Raw genomic sequence first — 17,993 nt, 5'->3', positions numbered from 1 at the left:
GGTTATTTTTGATTGACCTCTAAGTGCAACATATCACATCCAACTAATGAATTGAGCCCACACAGACTTTCTACAGGCTTTACACTTTGATGTCATCCTGGATTACAGCCTTGTGTAGTGTTTGTGTTTGGACTGCTTCCATTATAGTAAGCTGTTAATCCATGTGCTGTTACCAAAGAACCAGGCAAGCATCTATTTCCAGGAGGAGACCAAGGAAGCGCCAGGAACAAACAGGATGATTGACAGCCTGGGGGTATTAGGCCACAAGCAAAGGTGTTGAGTGAGGCTGCAGTCTGGGGGCCCAATTAAAATGTGGTAAATAGCATTACCCTTTGACCTGCCAGCGCACCACATTGGTTGTATGCAGTTGAAATTAAACATGGTTTGATTGAAAAGCTCTGCTCCAAAAACCCACCCATTGTTTAATGTATGAGTCATGTACTGTAAGCCGAATTCAACTGGATAACCGGTTGATAAATACTTTTTTGGCCAACGCCAGCCCCCCGCCTTGGCTACCGACCGCCCATTTCACTTTGTTGTGCATACACATGTTAAGTGTATGGTCCATTATTATTATAAGAGTTACAGTGAGTTATGGCATCATGAAGAATGAACAAAACAAAGGAGCAGTGCTGATGGGAAACAAACCCGTTAAATGATTCTGACCTGACAGTAACAAAGCTAGTTGCTAAAATGGGTGACAGCTAGTGGTGTGTGACGATACCCTCATCTCATGATATACGATACTGGGTCCACGCTAACGATGCAATACAATATTTAGACACTATTTAACCCTCTCTACCCACATTTGCTACACACTGTGGGCTCACTTTTTAGTTGATCTGCAGGCCATGCATATCTAAGGAACAATCACAACCATGGTTAAAAGCAGGAGTAGCTTCAATTCAATCAAATATTTATTCACAACCAAACAAAACAGCACAGCAATATGGACAATGTGTTCAGTGTTTCCCACAGGTAGAGAATGTACTTGCGGTGGTCAGGTGGTGAGAGTGACGGCACAGCGTGTGATGCAATACAATAATACAGCCTTGACGCTGACCATGACTCCAGAGGCTCCTGCTTGACCAGCGCTTACATTATCACGGACTTGACACACGCCAATGAATACCGGGGTAAGCTGACGTCTCTCCTCTCCATTGATCACAGACATACCACCACAGAATAGCCACCAACACAGAAAACAACTGACACACGTGTAGACCTCCGTTTGGCAATATCATTGCTGATTGGAGAGGAGCGCAGAGGCTTAAAATGTTGTGAAAAGCCCATTGACTGTAAAAAAAAAAATCTGGACGTAGCCTCTGTGACGTGATATTGCAAGACAATTTTTAACCTGTACGAGAAATCGAGGTGTTTTACTATCGCGAAATTTGGTGACACACTCTTAGTGCCAGCAGTGCATCTCGCTTCAACCAGAGAACAAAGTCCTTGGGTATCCAAGCTGAAACAAAGCATCACCATGGAGACTGATAGCCTCTATGGCTCCTGTCTCTTATTGTACACTGCTGTGTTGAGTTCACAGGAAGTCGGCCAGATCCTTTAACGGTGCAAAACAGGAAGTAAGCCGTTCTTCCAAAGGAAATCAACCAAAGCCTTCAAACATTTGACAATCACAGAAGGTTACAAGAGCAAAAAACCACTTCCAACATTCATGTTCTCCAAAGAGGGAAGGGATATAGGAAGCATCCAGGTCTATGGGAAATGTGTATGTTAACAATGGCTCTTGTGTTATACACTGCCAATCAGGTTAGTGCAGTTTCAAATGTGTGCTGTTGATTCAGACTCTGGTTTGTTCTCCCTCTTGGTACAGTTTACTGGAACCGACCCAAGACACCATGCCCCCCCCCTCCTCCTACACACACCTGTTTCACGGTTGCTTCCATTCTCTATTATCCAATCAAGGCACATTTGCAAGAAACTTCTCAGAGAAAGAAAAAAATAAATAAAAAAAAGAAACCAAACCTTATTCACTCTGATTTGGACCAGAGCAAAAATAACTCTTTAAAAAAAGCTTGTTATCAACGTCTTCTTTTTCTGTTTTAATCTTGGTAGAACATGAATACTGAATTCAACTATATTGTTTAAGTTTTTAGGATCCTATGAGCCAACCCTGTGCATTCTATTAGACATACTTTAGTTAAGTCAGAACAAGCAACAAGAACCAATGACAGGTTATGCAAAATCTTAATTAAAATTCAAGTTTGGAAAGTTATGGATATGTTACACACGTTATGTCAAGGCTCCATGAGCTCTGATGTGAATTAGAAAAAGACTTTACAGCCTGTGCATCACTCACCACAGTACTAGGTCTGTATGCAGCAGCAGTATGTTCAGCCAGGGCCTTGTACCATGGGCGCCCAACCTGCAACAACAAGAGGAAGGACACATTGTCAGAGGATTTTTAGTCACATTGGGGTGACTGTGGCTCAGGTGGTAGAGCGGGTCGGCCAATGATCGAAGGGTTGGAGGTTCGATTCCCGTCATGCCAGTTGTGTCATGGTTGTTGTGTCCTTGGGCAAGACACTTCACCTGTCTTGCCTAGTGTGAATGTGTATGACTGCTGTATACTTGTGGTGGTCCGAGGGACCGTAGGCGCTGAATGGCAGCAACGCTTCCGCCACCGGTATAATTGTGTGTGAATGAATCGGAACCTGGAACCCTGTAAAGCGCTTTGAGTGCCTAGAAAAGCGCTATATAAATCCAATCCGTTATCATTATTATTTATTATTATTAGAGAACCAAAGGGGTTTGCTTGTGCCTCAGAAATCAGTGCTACTTTTGCATCATACGCACTAGGGGTGGGAATCTCTTGGCACCTCACGATTCCATTCAAAATCGATTATCAATGCATCTCGATGCATTTTTTATGTATCATACTTGTGTGATTTTCAAAAATATATTTACACATCTGAGTTTGCTACTCAGTTAGCTACTCACTTCCTACTTTTGAGATGATCATTAAAGACAATCAACAGATGAATTACCTTCTCTAATATTGTATTAGAGAAAAAGCTTTTCTTGTAACAAATATGACTTTCTATGACCAGTGCAATAATCAATGCAGCTTTCAACACAATATGGAAGTATGTTAAAACTAAACAGATTCAGTTTAATTTTCTTTCTAATCTTGTAAATCATGTTTCTATAGGATTTCTATTCTGTTATTTTCTATGTCATTTCAATACATTGTGCAAAAAGTATGGCTTGGAATTCAGCTCTCAAACAAAAACGTTAACAGACACAAAGCCGGTGCAGGTCATATGGGTTTGCTGCTCTCAGCCCTTATGTTGCCACTTTTAACTACTCGCGTCTTAAATAGTAAAAAAAAAATAATAATAATTAAATCGATTAACTTTTCTGAATCGTTCGAGAGAGAATCGCGATGCATCGGAGAATCGATTATTTTTCCCACCCCTAATACGTACATCATTTTGTGTTTGTACAAGACCTACAAACAAATCATTCAACACATTAACAATTTCTCTTAGAACTAGAACAATATATAAAATATAAAAACGGAACTTGAAAATGTATTTATAGAAGTAAACCCAGTAGACCTTGAGTAAAATTAATTTATTCAGGATATTACTGTTGGCTGAACGAACCATGCTTATTGGCAACATCATTTTAGCTGTGGTGAACTGTGTATGGCGGTCGTCCACTGAACTAAAGGGTGGGTGGTTGGACCTCGCCTCCCCGCAACATGTCAAAGTGTTCTTGAATACAATGAATGTATTACAATGAACCCAAATTTGCTCCGGATAGTTAGCCTGCTATCAGTGTACGAATGTGTGTGTGATTGGTAAAGTGGGAATGGGAACAGGTCTCCCTTGAAAAAGAGTCTCCGGTGTCAATGGGATAAACCTGTAATAGGGGTGGGGAAAAATTATCGATTGTTCAATGCATCGCGATTCTCTCTCTTTATTCATCCCGCAACAGGGATATTTACATTTATCGAATCAAAGGTGCCAAGAGTTCCCACCCCCAATAAATAAAAACTTTGTCTGTACACACACACACACAGTTGACGTAAAACACACACGCGAACACACGTTGGCCGTCATTTTCGCCTGATTAATATAGCTTAGCAATGTCTGATTTCATTTCAGCTTCAAGGGGACCAACAGTGAGCATCACCAATCGGTGCATTTTTTGCCACCATTTTTTGCGACAGTGCAAGTGCTCTTTTACAACTACGACTTTTACGACCGGAAAATTTGCCGACATTTTTTTCATTATTATTAATAGAGCTTTGAGAGAGAGAGAGACAGAGAGAGAGGCAATGGACAGACCGCGAGTGATCAGTGAGACAATCAACAGCGTGGATCACGTGACCTACTCATCTCAGTGTCCCGCTGTCGTCACGTCTTTAACATGTTGCCAACTGGCGACTTTTTCCACTATATTTGCCGACTTTCCGCCATAGCGATAAGACTGTTAAAGACCAGAGACACATCTTGCGACTTTTTTTTTAAACCGCGATCACCAGAGTCGAGTAGTAACGGCTGATGTCTACTCCTCCTTACTGCTGACAGCACTCACTCACACAGCCAGTCTGATAGCAGACCCCCGCCACCTGCAGCAGCCAGACAGCACAGTGTCCGCTGGCAGGTGATGTTTGTAAACACTTGAATAGTTGTATAGGTCCACATTCAATAGGCCACTGCATATCTGTAAAAAAGCTAACCATAGTTGTATGGCAACAAAAAAAGAGTTTGTAAAGTGAGTTTGTAAATATGTTAATGGTCCAGTTAATTAGCATTTTCTATTCATTTAGCCTCTTTCAGAATTGCATATTATGCAAATTAGTTGATAATGTCATCTAGCTACTATTAGTTACTTTTGGGCCAATAACTATTTTCCTTACAGGAGTCAGCAGATATAGAGCAAAAAAAATCCCTTTTCCTAAAAGAATGTCCTGCGGTGCAGGTCTATTTTAGCTGTGCCCCCACATTGTCTGCTTGCCCCCCTTAAAAAGTTTGAGTTAGGGGCGCCAGTGCCTCCTAGTAAAATGGTTAGTCTGGAGCCCTGCATTAGTTCACTGAATGATGTATGGGGAAGTAACATGCCATGTAGGGCCAACAAAAACACAACAGCGAAATACACTGGTTAAATAATAATTGTTTATGTTTAATGTTTTCTTCGAGTCTAGTCCTCACTTTGAATGAAAGACACGCTATTGACCTGCACCACAACCCTCTCCCCTCCCATAACAGACACTAATGTCAGACAAAATAAAAGTCCCTGCTCCCCTGAATATATGGGAGACAATGGACCATAGGGCCTTTCACTCACCAATAATGCCACACCATAAGCATGGCTCATATCACTCAGGACATGTTAACACCACGTATCCTAAAGGTGCGAACACACCAAACGCGTTGGGTGCGGTGGCCATCGCGCCCAACGCATCTGATCTGGCGCTTGATCATTTTGTGTCAAAAAATGGTTCAACGCGCCCAACACTACGCAGCTAGTCCCCACCCCGAAATATTTATTCCCCTAATCAACCATGGCTGCGATCAGACCCGACCCGACACAACAGCGATCATGTCCACACAAAAACAACAACAACACGGCCAACAATTGTGCCAAAAGACAAATAAACAGCAACTGAACGGAACAAATAGCCTTAAAACAGCATTGCCGATTCATGCCACTCGGAAATGAACACAAACAGCAAGGCAGCACCATACCAAACACATTTACAGCAGCATTGTGCACAGGGCAGTAGAAAATAAAGGCAAGTAGCCTACATTACCCTACCTGGCTGTGACGGGACCGTGGCTGGCGTAGATATAGGCATAAACACCGGTGCTTCGCGGCTGTACTCGTTGTGAAAGTTCCCCGGACTTAGCCGTTATGTTTGGGTTCATTATATGGAGGTGGTGGCCGCACACAACTGGGTGAGTTAACTAACGCTATCCGACCGGTGCTAACTTGGTTTATCGGCTAAAGCACAGCCGCACATATTCACTGAATTAACCAGGAAGCCCATTCTCCTGGCTCACTTTCCCCACGTCTTCTAACCCAACCCCGAGCGGCTTCATATCACCAGCCAGCCGCAAATACATTTCCTCCTCGGTGTTTCTCAGCCTCTGTGTTGTCCTCCCACCGTGCCGATGTCCGTGACGTCGGGTCAAGCTCACCGCTGATTGGCCAACGCGGCTATACGTCACGCGATGGAGCGTTAAAAGTTCAATTTTTTTAACTTGCGCGTTGGTGCGATGACGCTTTGGTAACGCGGCTACCACGCCCAAAGCACCGCTTTACCGCCGCTAACGCATCATTGCGCCTAAACCAATGGTTCCCTATGCAAAAATAGGATTTTTCAACGCCGCCACCGCACCCAACGCGTTTGGTGTGTTCGCACCTTAAGTTGAGATCACTCTTTAAAATACTGGGCTGTCCCAAAGCCAAACTTTCAACCAAAGCATAGATCCTGTATTCCAGATAAACACATTGAGTTGTGTGAAGCAGCGCTGAGCCCTTGCTATCCCTGATAATAATGCAATACAATAACACCTCAGAGCACTGCAAGGATCCCATGACATTTAGCTTGCAGTTAACTACACCACAGCCTTTTTTTGACATCTCATGAGAGGGGAGAAAGCCTGCCAAGTGCAATATACTAAATCAAAGTCACACTGAGCTTGTTAGATTGGCCGGGGGCATTTTGGGTCTTAGCTCTTAAAAGGTATTACATTGGAAAAATCAAATTGCAACAACGCTGAACTATGTAAAGATGGTGTGCTTATGATCTGGAACAATTCATTAGTTGATTGGTATATGATTAGCATCCGCTGTGTGAAAATTACACTTGGTTGGATTTAGGGTTGCCGCGGTGTGGACATTTTCATACAGAGTAATACACGTGCGACAACACTGGTGTTACCGGTAACACCACCAGACAGGCTCTTAGAAAAAAATCTTAAACGTTAAGATTGCGCAATTTATTTTTGAACAAAACAAATGCTTAGTGTTTCTAGATCATTTGTTATGCAGTTTGTTCAATGTGAGCCACCGAAGCCACCGTACTGTGTTGCCTCATCGAATCAGAATGTCCGGTGGCCTACTTCACTTTTACCTGTCTGTATCGGAGCGCAGTTTATTGAATGCTTGGATTAAATGCAGTCGTTTAAACTCGGTGTGATGACTTTGACTCATACCAACCTGAACTAGGGCTGGGCGATATGGACCAAATCTTATATCACGATATAGGTAATTTTATATCACGATATGGATATATATCACGATATAGTATTTTCCCTTAAAATTCAATGGATTACAATAACTGTACTGCACTTTAAATCACATTAGATTATTTTCATCTTTTGCTTGGAACTTAAATTTCCATACAAAATACCACACCAGTCTGGCTTTAGTCAGTCAGCGCAAAATAAAAATGACAGCATCAACCAAAGAGCCTACATTTTCCAATTGATAGTAGCCTATATCAAAATAATGAAAGACTTGAATTTTCCTGCAGTATTTGCTCATCTTCATTTAAAAAACTGTCAAAATTAACCAATGAGCAAATGTCTGGTAATACTTTCACTCCAGCTTCAACACAATTAATATTTTCAAGTTTGACATGTTTTAAAGTTACATAAAACTGTCTCCAACAATAACAGCACGGGGGTGAAGCCCCGAGTAGGCTAAAGATGTCATTATTAGCCAGCTAGCTCACGAGAGCTAACCCATGTAGTTTGCGGCTTAAAACAAGCCAACTCTGCGTCACGGCAACAGCACGCTGAAGCAGCAAGCAAGTTTCCTTTGCCCGATGACATTTTTGACCGTTAAAACCAGCTGCTCTGCCACCGTGACACAGAGTTGGTTTGTTAACTGTAAAGTGACGGCGCACCGGAGCTATGGAGCTAGACAGCTAGAGCAACAGATGAGGCTTCTTCTGTTGCGGGTAGAGAAGCTGTATTGCAGCCCAGAACTATGCTGCAGAGCCCCCGTGTGGCGCGGCGGTGTAACTGCAGGGTAACTATAGGGACTCGGAGGGACAGCTGCCTCCCGCTCCATCTATGCTCCCGCCACATGAACTTTTTTTCTCTGCGATATAAACGGTATGGCCAAATCTCTCCCGGTAGACACTTTCATATCGTCCACGATATGATATTGTCATATTGCCCAGCCCTAACCTGAACCCATATGAACTTTCTACAGTGTTGTCAATAACTGTTGTCGTGCACTTTGAGGTGTGTCGGTGTCGCGATGTCATTTTACCAGGGTTTCAGCTCCGAATGTTTCGAGTGAAGCTACCACGGATATATTTGCGGTGTAATTTCCACTGGAGACGTAACGGGTTTGGAGTGGAGTCCGGTGTAATTATGCTTTCTTAAAGAGGTGAGTTTTGAGTTGACTTTTGAATGAGTTTATTTAGTCTGAGATGCTGATGTTTGGAGGGAGGGAGTTCCAGAGGGTTGGGTGCAGTTACATAAAATGCTTAATGTGAGTTTGAAAATGCGTAACATATTTGTAACACTTTTTTTTTAGATAATGCATATTTCAATAAATAAAAAGTTCCTGTACACCTATTGACAGTAACAAGTATTTATTTATATTTAAAGGAAATTTTTTAGAAAAAAAATAATCGGCCGATTTAATCGTTATCGTAATTATTCTCAGAAAATAATCGGCATCGGCACCCAAAAATCCATATCGCTCGGGCCCTAGTCGTCTGGCTTCCAGGGTTTTGCCAGCTGCTATCAGCGCGTACGTCGGCTACCAGCGTAACTCCCCCCTTCCTGTTGCTGGCTTTCCCGTATTGAGCTCCCCCTCAAACTCGGAAACAATTCGCTCACAGCCAACCTGTGTGTGTCTGACTGTGACTGTTTGCGGTTGGGATTAAGCCATTTCTATGACAGCCTCTGAACGAGCAGACGTTCCAGCAAAACAATTCCCCCCCGGCACTATTTTGCACGGACACCGCTGCTGCTTCCCGGGCTCAGCCCCGCCCTAGACGATTGTGATTTAAAGAAATAAAAACAGGCCAGCCCAGTTTCCCCCGTATAGCCGAATCAAAATGGGCTGGATCCAGACCATACTACTTGTTATAGTTTTGGTCTGGCTTTGCGAGACTAATTGAGGAGTGACCCTATTTTACAATGATGTTGTGTTATTACAAATACACAATTTACCATAAAAATACACAACAAGCTGACAAAGACAAAAACTATTAAAACATTCAGATCAAATGAATGGAGCAGAACATGTAACAATAACCAGTCAATTGGAAACAAAATGTAGGTTAAACAAAAAGTCATAAAGGCTACCGTTTATGACTTTTGGTTTAGCCTACATTTTGTCACAGCACAGCTGATTCTAATCAACTGGTTATGAACACATAAAGCTGCTTGATAACAGGCTGAGCAGCAGCTGTATGAGCCGGAAACAGCTGTCTAAAGCATACAGGTGCTCCAGGAGAGGATTGAGAAACACTGCTCTAGTATACAGAAGGTCTAGTACACAGTTGGCCTAGTAGTTGGTCTAGTATAATACAGTAGGCCTAGTATATAGTAGGGGTGTAACGGTACACTAAAGTCACGGTTCGGTACGTACCTCGGTTTTGAAGTCACGGTACGGTACAGTACGGTACGGTTCATAGTTAAGGGAGAATGAACAGCTTTAGCTGTCAGTAACTAGCTGACAGTATGTAACATACAAATAAAATGCATAACAAATATAAAAATACTGCTGCAATTCTCCAATAAATAAAATACTTATTAAATACTAGTGAAGGTGCAGCAACTAAAATTGCAATGAAAAAATATACAGTAGGCTATTAATGGGCCTTTTTGACTTTAAAAAAAGAAAATATTGATGCAGCTCTCTTAACCCATTGATGACTATTGCAATCTAGGATGCATGTCCTTAATGCCTGAGGGTTTTCTGAAAAAATAGTACGAATTGTCAAGTCTACCAAAACCTTAATATCTAAGCCTGCGTAGCACATAGAAACATGAAATAAAATACATTTAAAAGTTAAGGTTCCCAGGTTTTATTTAAACATGCTCCCTTAGCGCTTACAGACCAACACATTTTTCTAAAAATCGTCAAAATTAGATGGGGGAGAAAATAAATAAATAATATAAAATATTTAAAAATAATGTGCTAAATGAGGTTATAATCCTGCTTCCTTTTAGCATGGATAGTAGTGACTGAGTGTACAGTGGAGGGATAAAGATAGACAGATATAGGAAGGAGAAGATCGCTTTATTTTATCATTTAGTTCAGTTATCACTGGCACCATAAATCCGACTTCCCAGTAGGCTACAACTGGAACGCAGACTGACTCCTGCTGTCGGGAGCCGATCAGCTGGTCCAAACGGCTGTATACCACGGAGATGAAAACGAAACTGAAACTTAACTATCGCCTGGCTGGGCTGAATTTGAGTTGGAGCAGCAAAATATAGCCTAAATTCATAAATATTGTTAATAAATAGATGCAATGTGTTGTGTGATTTTCGTCAGTAGCCTATAGTAGACCTAGATGCTGCGCTCCGAACGCCACAAACTGTTCTGTAATACACTATCGCCCCGTATTTTTTTTATTATTATTTATTTATTTGTTTTTAATTTTTTTGATTGGCGTGATTTTCGGCAAACCACACAACTTTTGGGTGGTCAAGTGGTCTTAAAACATCAACAAAACCCACCTCACCAGTGACGGTGCACTCTATGTTGTGCACGCCATGAAAATTAGATAAAGTAACAATACTGCGTTACACAGCATCAGGCATGAGATACAATGTGGCATCATTTTTTCTTCACAGTAACGGTGATAGTAACACCTGGATGTTGCCTTCTAAAATGCGCATGCATATTCGACGTGTTGCCGCATAGGCGATCGCAGTGAAACAATGCCCCTTCTGCCGACATTGTTCCAAACGTCTATCACTGTTTTCATAATTCACCTGGAATCTTAAATTATCTCTCAAACGGGATTTGAATAACAGGGGGACGCCTCCAAGCTCCGGTTTCCTGTTGACTTTCGTCATGCAGTTCGCTCTCTGTTCGATAGCACTGTATAACATCTTTATTTGCACTACTGATAGACTGTAAACGAGGGGGGAACGCTGCTACAACTGCTAGTAGGGATGCAAACGGAACACTAGAGCGAAGATCTGTTTATCTCTTGCTCTGACCGCAGCTGGGAGGGACTGCTGCGTGAAAACTCGGCCGCCTGTCAGTGCTCTGGGACGGGGGGAGTGGCCGCGGAGTCACCCGCTGCTCGTTTAGAAGTTAAGAGCGATACATGCTTTAGCGACAGCCAGGGTCTCCAAAAGTCACCAATAATACCAGAAGAAGCGGCTAGATTGGTCGCTTTTTTTGAAAAAAGAGTCGCCAGAGGGGTCTGAAAAGTCGCTAAATATAGCGACAAAGTTGCTAAGTTAGCAACACTGCCTGACCCTCATGCTCACCATGGAGATAAGAGACTCTCATTCGCTGGCTGCTACTGCGCACGTGCGAGCCGAGCCGGCGGCTAAATGGTCCGGGGGGAACTCCGACGACAAGTTTTAAGTTCCACACAGCAAAACAAGCCTGTGCATTCGCCATATAACGCTATGTACGCCACGAACGGACCGCGGCCCACCTCTGTAACACCAAATACGTGCCTGTACCGTCACGGTACGGTACAAATACATGTACCGTTACACCCCTAGTATATAGTATCCTGTATTCAGCTGCAACACTGGCTCAGAACTTTGTTTACAGCTGGAATCAAACATACACAACAGCACAACACAGGAAGAGTGTAGCGTGAGCACGCGACCACGCAATGTGGAAACTATATTGGGCCGGATGTTAGACATGCATAGTATGGCCTGCAAACTGTGGATAACTCACTGGGATGTAAAAAAAACTTCGGTACACACAAAAGCGATAATTTCACCGCTGCAGGATGGGGTTGAAGTTGGATGGATGTTTTCATAGTTTGCCATGGTGTGTGTGTGGCTACAGGTAGGCTACAGTAGAAGGGAACTCACAGCAGCTACATGCCAAGAGTGGTGATGTTTTTTTTGCATGCCTCTTTTTGCGTTTATTTCTTTAGCCTATATGTATTAACAAATAGCTGCGCCACCCGTAGACAGCCTCTTAGTTAACTTTCACTTTACGCTCGTGAGCTGACACACAGCCATGCCGAGAGCTTCAGACATGAGAGCGTTTCTGTTGGTGATTAAAAACTAAACTGTAAAATATAGCTCTCTCTCTCAGTCCGTCTCCTTCTCCCTCTTCACTGCACACACCCTCTTATAACGTCGGATTAATAAGAAAGATTGCCAATCGCCTCTCCAATTTTTTTAAATCATTGGTTCGATTGTTGTTGTTTTTTTTTTTTTTCAAAATTAGCGATATTGGCAATAGAAAATATACAGTAAATAAACCAAGTTTTGAACAAATTTCACATAGTTAGGGTTCATAAGCTAGTTATCTGCCAATGGCCAATCAAACCCTAACCCTACTAGCAACAGTCATTATAGCAAAGAGAGTTAGTGGCTAGAAATAAAACGCAAGCTCTTGTTTACCTCTCTGTGAAATCAAAGACCCATTGTTAAACCATTGCTGCAAATTTTGAGGGGTCAATCTACCATCATTATTACTGTTAACTACCTATGATATGTATGCTACGGTATATTGGAAAGCTTCAATATTATCAATTGGGAGAGACTCACTAAGGGGAAAAGCAGCATTATCAGTCAAGTCCACTGCACAGACACGAGCACTGGCATCAACCTATAGACAAAGCTCATGTTGGAACACATAGAACAGGCATCTGCAAATGGCGGACCGCGGTCAGGGTCCGGACTGGGTGACAGTCGTATCCGGACCCATGACCGATTAAAAATAATGTGATTTATTTTTTAATAAAAAAATAAAATATTTTTTTCCCTGAATTGACTAAAACTTGTTAAATAGTCTTAACCAGTATGAAAAATTAATCAGGATAAAATCAAGATTGTGATCCTGGCATGAAATAAAGGTGATATGATATTTTTGCCATAGCACAGATCAGTAGCCTGTTTTATTTTACATGCATAATGGGCATTAAGTGTCTGTTTTGTGTAAGTGCCTTTCTTGTCCATGTTAAAACTAAGCTATTTGTAAATGTGGTTCAAATGATCAGGAGTTGTGCGGTGTTGATCATATTTGATAGATAAGGGTTCGCTATTGGATTCAGACATTATGAGCTTCGGACCTTTGCTGCAAGAACATTTTGGTTACTGGACCCGTTTCAATTTTAGTTGAAGAGCCCTGACCTAGAAGGTTACAAATGTCCATCCCTACAACAAATGTAGCAGACTTGGCTGATGATAATGTTTTTAGTATGGGGCTGACTAGTCATGCTGGCTTTGGCTGCATCTTAGCTTGTACCTCTGTATAATCTGCTCCACCACCAAATAAAAAGGTGGAAACAGTGATTCTGTAGAACGCTTGAAGTCAAAATCACTTTTTTTTCAAAATCCGTGAATATCTCCTCACATTCCTCTATCTTTTATCTGCGCACTGAGAAAAAAACAGGTGTTAATACACAGGCTATAAGGCTGTGATAACTGGTATGTAAACAAATGGTATGCAAACAAAGGGGGCCAATAGCTAGCAACATGCCCGTTTACATTACTAGAGTTTGCATAAAAATGCACTCCCATGGGGCGCCTTTAGCTCAGTTGGTAAGGCGTCCCCCTCCCGGGCCGGGCCCAGCAGCAGACCTGGGTTCGATTCCCACCCGCGGTCGTTCTCTGCATGCCACTCCCCTCTCTGCCCCATTTCACCTCTGTCTCTCTGCACTGTCAATAAAGCATAAAAATGCCAAAAAAAAATATCTTAAAAAAAAGACCAGATTTCAGTAGCACTACACATCCACAACGTCACTCTGTTTGACAAAAACAGTGCAGCAAAGGGCCATGCAGCCAGCCCACTCAGCAGTCCACAGGCAGTGCAGCAGTTCAGGCTACAGCCTCAGAGCTCAGCTGGCTCTCTGTGGTGGTGGGTCAACACTGTCCTGGACAGGGCTGTACGCTTATTTTTTTAGGTGATAGCACTGGTGCTAGCAAGCAAAAAAAATCAGTAGCACAAAAATAAATTCAGTAGCACACAAAGTATGATCGAAAACTTTCATAACCTTAACCATAACCTCTAATTACCTTTGAGCCTGTCATCTTGGTCTCATTTGAGATTCTCAATCAATATTATATTCTAGGGTGTGCAGTAATAATTGTAGAACAATGAATAGGGGTGCACTGATTGCAATTTAGACAAAATAATCCAACCTGCCAATTACAATTTTTTGCTCCGTAATTTTTATTTCTCCCCATAAAATTATAAAAATAATATCTATATCTTTTTTGTAGCCTATATACATTTAATTATTATATTAATAATAATTTAAAAAAAAATAGAAAATGTCTATCTGTTAATTAAAACCAAAACAGTTAAAACATTAAACATAGCCTATTAAATAAATAAGTATACATATTGGTACAATTTAGAATAAATTAAATAGGTTGTTGTGAATGTGTTGGGAGTATTTGTTTAAATAGACTACTGTTGACTGCTCTCTGCAGCTGAATGAGTTGCCTTTGTAGCTAGAGCACTGCAGGGCTGTCAAGTGCTAACTTCCTGTTCTTACCGGCTTCAAAATAAAAGTCAACTCAAGTTTGGCTAGTAACATGCTTTTAATGTGAAGGCGCACAGGAAATGTTCTGTTTGCACACGCGCTAACTTAACTGTGTTAATGTTAGGACTCATGAGCTGTCTCCTTCCGGTTATTACCGTTGGGGAAGTTGATTAGACGCTAGAACCGCCGCACAAGCACAGATCCAGAGCACACATCTTTCACCAGCCAAAGTAGCGGGTGGACTCAATAACTCACTTGCCTAAGACTATATTTACCCGCACTTGGAGAGTGTTAATGTAGAGCCCTCTATTAGGCCTTTCACACCAAAAAGAACCATGAGCCAGTTCCAGGCTGGTGCTGGGGCCAGTTCAAAACTGGTTACAGCCTTATCCCAGTTATGAACCGGTTGGTTTCACAACGACCAGAGCCAGCCATGGAGCCGGCAAGAGAGCAACGTCATGACGTCACTGTAAACGTGTGTGTACGTCGCCCGACGCCGCTGCTCTTGTGGCTAACGCTAAAGCTACCGCTAGCTTTAAGCACAACAACAGCGGCGAATACGTCTTATTTTTACACGTGTTGGCTCTCACTTTGCAAACAGGACCCATACAGCGTATTTTCGCCGGTCAATTTTATCGCTACGTTCGGAATTATGTTATGTTTACGTCTCGTAGTAGCGGTGTTTTTAAATATGGCGGGCATGAGGTTTGAGTTGGTCTGGTTGGTCAGGATAATCCCTCCCCCGGCCCCTGGCGCAGGCAGTTCTTACCTCAAGCCCAGCTCAATCCTGGGGTTAGAGTTGAACCGGTTTTTACAGGCCGGAGCCGGTTCTCTGGCGTTGAGAAACCAAAACACTGGCTCTAGCTCCGAACTAGCCCGGAACCGGCTCCGATTTTGCTATGGTGTGAAAGGCCTATAAGCAGTGTTGTGCAGCGCACCTCTGTGTTTCAAAGAAACAGCATCTGCAATAATTCGATTACGATTAGTAATCGCAATAAAACTCCCGTTGATTACGTCGATATGCGTTTGACATAAATGCTTGATATGAAAATGAAGAAAAAAAAAACATTACTGATATTGATTCACCTAACAGCCAATCACTAAGCAGAAATAAACTCAACAGCCAGTCAGATTGCAGTTTTTGCATTTCCTGTCTAATAACACGCACATTTCCTTGTGCGACGTGCATGTTTGAGCTTCCAGCGGTAAGGAAAGTGGAGAGCCGTGTGTGATCACCTCGGCAAGAGTGAAGTGAGTCTTCGGCGCAGCACTCTGTTGTGTAGTGCTTTTCCTCTTCATTAAATTAATCAGTGGGCTACACTGTGTCTAGCTGCTACGATGACATGGTCACGTAGCTGCCGCAGCCAGTGCTGTTCGCTCACTGTCTCTGTCGACTCGCCCCGAGCCGTCTCTGTGCATTTACCGGCGTGATAATACACTCACAACACGGGGGGAATATATATTGGAGCGGCCACACAGAAAGTGTGAAAATGCGCTGTTTTAACCGCCGGTGGCTGCTCCAAAACAGCAGTCTACACTGACGGACCTCTATAAATATAGAATAAATATAGGAGCGGCCACACCGAAAGTGTGAAAATGCGCGACAAGTTTTAACCGCCGTCCCAGTTTTAACCGCTGCGGCTGCTCCAAAACAGCAGTCTATCGTATCTCTTTTGCGGTAGTTGCACCTTATGAAAAATAATCAAAAAGAAGCAAAGCTACAGTAGAACATACAGGTAGCTGTTCAGTTCAGCCTCATTAGCCTGCTGGTCTGTAAGACCATGTAGCTACAGCATGAGCATCTCCCCTACCTACAGCTGTTGTTGTATGTGTGAGTAGTAGCTGTGATGTGCTCTGACATTCATCAAGCATCTGAGCCACAGCTCTATACACATTTAAGAGTGTTGCCTCCCTGTTTGAGGAGTTTGATGTAGTCACACAGATCTTTTAGTTTTAAACACATTATGTTTTGTAGCATAATATCTGGTTTTACAATGTTTACATTTTGCACGTTCGACTCACATTTCTCCTTTTTAAAATAGCTGACATGTAATACCAGTAATTCTCATATTCATATTTTATATCTTAAATTTCAGTACTTAAATGTGTCAGGGCCTTTGTTGATCCACTTGTTTACTTTTTATGAATGGTTGTGCCTCTCTACAAGATTTAAGATGTTTGCTGTAGCCCTGCCAAAGGAGTTTAATGTGAATTTTTTTATTTACAATATTTCCAATAGGTTACAAGGCAAGCTATCTTATATTGTTTAGTTAGGTGCATTTAAAACATGTTTGTGAAGTTAAATGTTTATATTTAAATGTGATTCAATGTTCTCTTATCACAATATGTATAGTTTACCTCATGAACACTCTGGTTTCTTCAGGCTTCAGCAGTATCACACTATATATTGTGGTCAATATCGATATCGATCAATATCGAAATAATAATCGTGATAATATTTTTTGCCACATCGCCCAGCCCTAGAGCATACCCAAACACAGTTCACTAAGAAATCTAACTCTTGTGGTTGCAATCAGTAACACAATTCATAACAAAGTATTCTACATTTAAGTTGGCCAGAAAAGGATACTTTTCGAGCAAACACTCCTCAATCTGAGATTGGACAAGGACTCTTGCTGGGAGAACATACCCCTCCATTATAACACACACATTAACATTAAATATTAATCAACTGAACAACAATCCAAGTAAAGCAGAGGAGGAGGTTGGAATGGTAGAAGGAGCTGCAGTAGCATACAGGACTGCATGAGAGTCTCAGAGTAACAGTACAAAGTGCCAGGTTAGAATGGCAGTGCTTCCCACACATACGCTCTACTTGGGCGGCCCGCCCAGGTCGATTCAGACCCGCCAAGATAGATAAAACCTGTGTAACATTATTTAGAATAAAAAATGAAAATCAAATGTGGGCCTATGAGTCAGTGTGAGTGCTATTATGGTGTGTTTTTGTTTCAGTTGGTGTTAAAGTGCCTCTGTGTAAGTGTACAGTCGGATTTAAGTCATTTAGCCATATATCAGGGTTCGACATAACGTATAACCCGATGGCCCGGGGCCAGTAAAATCATATGCAGGGCAAGTTGATTGGCCAGTCACTGGCCCGGGCAGGCCAGTGACTGGCCAATCCCAGTTTGTGTATTTTTTGTTGACATCATGATTCGCAAATGGCGACCACGGCATGTTTTGCCAAGTTTGCAGACAGTTCCCTGCGAAAGCGGATCGGGGGGGGGGTGTGTGTTTTTTAAAGGGAATGAGAACTACAGAAAGCAGACCATAGAAGCGCACGATAAAAGCAGGAGCCACATAAACTGTCTAATCGCTAAGC

At 42.3% G+C, this 17,993-nt stretch overlaps 1 protein-coding gene across 1 annotated transcript in view; it reads right to left on the bottom strand.

Moving 5' to 3' along the window:
- Positions 1–17,993, bottom strand: part of tbl1xr1a (TBL1X/Y related 1a) — a 57,844-nt gene that overhangs the window by 24,190 nt on the left and 15,661 nt on the right. The window contains exon 2 of the mRNA XM_080033088.1: positions 2,321–2,386. The gene's annotated coding sequence lies outside the window, so the exon portion shown is untranslated. The remainder of the gene's footprint in view (positions 1–2,320; positions 2,387–17,993) is intronic.

The sequence above is a fragment of the Ammodytes marinus genome, assembly GCF_949987685.1.
Source record: "Ammodytes marinus genome assembly, chromosome: 8".
Lineage (NCBI taxonomy): Eukaryota > Metazoa > Chordata > Actinopteri > Uranoscopiformes > Ammodytidae > Ammodytes > Ammodytes marinus.
Note: the sequence above shows the minus strand (reverse complement) of the source record. Positions and strands in the feature narration are given on the sequence as shown.